The following is a 3,502-nucleotide window of genomic DNA, read 5'->3' on the forward strand; positions in this document are numbered from 1 at the left end:
CTCGGGCCCCACTGCTCTTTTCAGAACCCGCACGTCCCTTTGCCTGCAACCGAAAGCCAAACAACTTAGTCGTACTGTGGTCCCGGCGTCCACAATCACGCGCGAGGGCAAAGGGAGAGAGGGGAAGAGAGCACAGGGAGACTATGGAAGGGAACCAGAGGAGCTTTTAGAAAAACAGAAAGAAAAGGAAAAAAAGAAAAGAATGAGAAAGTAGTAATGCTTTGCCCATTAAGAAGTCCGAAGAGGGAGGGGAAAGAGGACAGGAAGGGAAAAGGAATCTGGTCGGCTTACCTTTAGACGCCAGCGCTGCCGCCACGCACCTCCCCAGACACGCGCTTGAATAGTCCAAGGACACAGAACAGAGGAGGGGACTCCCTGAAGGAACCCACAGGAAAGCGTGTAACTCCAGCAACCGGCGCTCTGGGTGGGTGGGCAGACTCCGAGCTCTGATTTTTCCCCAAGGAGCCTGGGCGTCCCGGCTCTGGCCCCGCTGGGCGGCGGGTACCTGAGGGGGAAATGGAGCGGGATCCGCGTCCACCCGGCAATCTCGGAAGGGGTGGAGGACAAGAGGCCTGCTGCTCAAAACCCGGGTCCCAGCCTGGTCTCCAATCGGCCCGTGCTGGAAGAAATGCCTGGCCAGACACGTTCTCCCGAGCGGGGGAAATAATGGCCCGAGGTGTTCTCTAGCGCCGAGGGCAGCTACGGTTCACTGTGGTGTCAGGCTGGCATGAGGCTCCGGAACCCGAGTGGTGGGTCAGCCGCGCGTACTCCCTCCTTGCCCCCAGCCAGATCTCAATCTCTCAACTTCTCCCTCTCTCTCTCTTCTCCTCTCTCTCTCTCCCTCTCTCTCTCTCCCCCTCCCTCCCTCCCTCGCCCTCTCCGGCCGCTCTTTTGGAAAGGAAACAGTCACTGTGGATCCACTTGGGACCTGGAACGTGGCTTGACTGTGACGCCTCGTCGGAGGGTATCAACTTGCATTATTTTCTCTAGGACGTCTCCAACCTGTCTCTTGTTGAATGTCAGAGTAATGGGAAGTGCCAGTGACAAGACGGCGTATTACTCCTGATTAAGTGCCGTGTCAACCTAATTAGCAGAGTAATTATAAGGTGCTAATGAATGATTCAAAGTTCTCTGAGTTACATTTTACTCCAAATTACCATTTTAAGAACCCTATGAATCTGAGTGGCTGGCATCGCTTCCGTGACTAGGTGCAGAATGATGGTGGAAAATGGTCTTTTAAGTCTCCCAGGGCTGGGCCGAAATCTGGCGTTTCGAAAGTCTCTTTTCGAGGAACTGTTTTGTTCTGTTGAGGACTTGGCTGGGCGGGGGGCGGGGGGGATGTCAGGGAGGCAGATGACCTCCTGGGACAAAGTATTGCCTTTCTGTTGGAACTGCATCTGTGTGAGCCCTCGGTCCGGAATGGGATAGGTGGGAGACTCATCCTTCCTGCGTTTTCCTAGGGAATTCGATGTGTTTGACCCAGAAAAATCCCGCACTGTTTCCAGGGCGTGTTGAGCTGTTTCTTATCATCTTCGTGCATGTTTTCTCACGGGTGTGTCTCCGAGGAGAACAGCGGGGAGAGGGAAGACTGAGGCGAGGAGATGTACAATCCAGGCAGCTCTCGCTTTTCTCAGAAGGCGAGGGGAGTTTGGCGGACGAGCCGGGGTTGGTGAGCCGAGGCGGGGACACGGAACCAGCTGCAGGCAGAGGCCGACGCCGGCCTGAGCGGGTGCGGGGAGCCCCTCGGGAGCGCGTGGTGGGCCCTACGGGTGGGGTCGAGCCACCCTGGGCAGGGAAGCCGAGGAGAGCCTGAATGATGCCTGGAGCGTAGTCGGATCAGCCGCCTTTGGAGCGAGAACTGCGCACTGGCCAGGCAGATCCTCCTGGGAGCCTGCAGGCCGGGCTTCGGCCTCGCGCCCCGGGATTTCGGAATCAAGGGCCTGGGACTTAAGAGGGCATCTCTCTTATCGAAGGCTGCAGTGTACCGCCCACAGGGCGGGGACCCCGGCACGCCTGGCACAGTAGGTTTCTGTAGGAAGGGCGCTGGGGCTGCCTGAAACTGCAGGCGGACGCTACACATTCTTCTCCCTTCAAATATCAATTCGGATTCTTCTCATTAAGACATCACCCACCAACTTCCCGACGGAGGTTTCCTCCCAGACCCGGGGCTCCAACCCGCATTTCCCTCGCTGCCTGTTCTGGGTGGGAAGTGGGGAGGGGGAGAAAACAAATTTAAGATCCAGAACTGACGGCACTGCGCAAATCAATTATTCTCGACCTTGATAAATAATTCATTTAGGCCTGTTTTTTGTTTTGTTCCAACGCTTAAAATGACTCAAGAGCTCAAAAGGCTGATCTCACAGCTTGTGTTGGGCGGTTCGACAGGATTTTTTGCTTGGAATAATTCACAACATTAGCAGGGGAGACAGAAATATGACCCTACGAAAAAATGAAATCTAAAAAGAAAGGGAGAGAGAAGGTGGAAGTACAGTTCCCCCTCCCCCGTGGGCGGACTGTTCATTTTGTGAAAACTCTAAAGCAAAGCAAACGGAAGCCCAGTAGGCCCCACCTTGTGAATGTCTCAGATGAGCTTTTCTTAAGAAAAGGTTAAGATCGTAGATTTCTTTGGGGTGGGATGTTAGGATATTAGCTTTGGGGAGCCACAATTGTGAGGGGAAAATACGACCTTGCTTATGATCAAGGTCCTATTTGGGGGTCCCTGCCAGAGAGAAAATGCTAGTAGTGGCCTGAAGATCCAAAAGAGGAACTCAAAGACTAGATGGCAAACTTAATGAAAAAATTCTTCACAGCTGGCGTTTTGTTTTTTAACTTTCCTCAGTTCTTTTTTACCCAGACACATTCCTCTTTTACCATTTTTTTTCCTGAGAGTATACATGATGTTTATACCCAAGAAGTCATGCACTTTCTAGCAGAGCAAGCATAATTAACTTTTCGTTTAAAAATCAAAGTTTAGAAATAGAACAGGGTGCAGATCAGTCACATTTTCAATTCCACATATAGGAAAGGAAATGCATTAACTGGCTTAATCTCAGTTTCCCATTGAATTTAACATACAAAGAAATATAGTCCCTAAACTGACATAGGTTTGAAAATGATCTTCCACTTTCAGGTCTTCATTTTCTTATAAACAACAAAGGAAGAAAGAGAATTCTTTAATTTTTGGAAGATTTTGGAATTCCTGCAGAGAAAGCAGCTTTTTGCCAACTATGAATAATAAAGAACTTTTCCTTCCTGGCTCTGAAGGACACATCAGTCCCGACCACCACTAAAGATGCTCCCTCCCCGCTGCAGAGAATGATTCAAACATTCGCATATTTTTACAAGTTCTGTTCTTAATACACTCTCGGTGGTCCTCTTTTACAATCAAGATTTGGTATTTGGGATTGTGTTAAACTGGAGCATCAGTTAAAAAAAAAAACAGAACTGAACTTTGAAGAAACACACCTATACATTACAGTGAACTTGGAACTGGTGCTTCTTC

Source organism: Neophocaena asiaeorientalis, unplaced genomic scaffold (assembly GCF_003031525.2).
Source record: "Neophocaena asiaeorientalis asiaeorientalis breed wild unplaced genomic scaffold, Neophocaena_asiaeorientalis_V1.1 scaffold317, whole genome shotgun sequence".
Classification (NCBI taxonomy): Eukaryota; Metazoa; Chordata; class Mammalia; order Artiodactyla; family Phocoenidae; genus Neophocaena; species Neophocaena asiaeorientalis.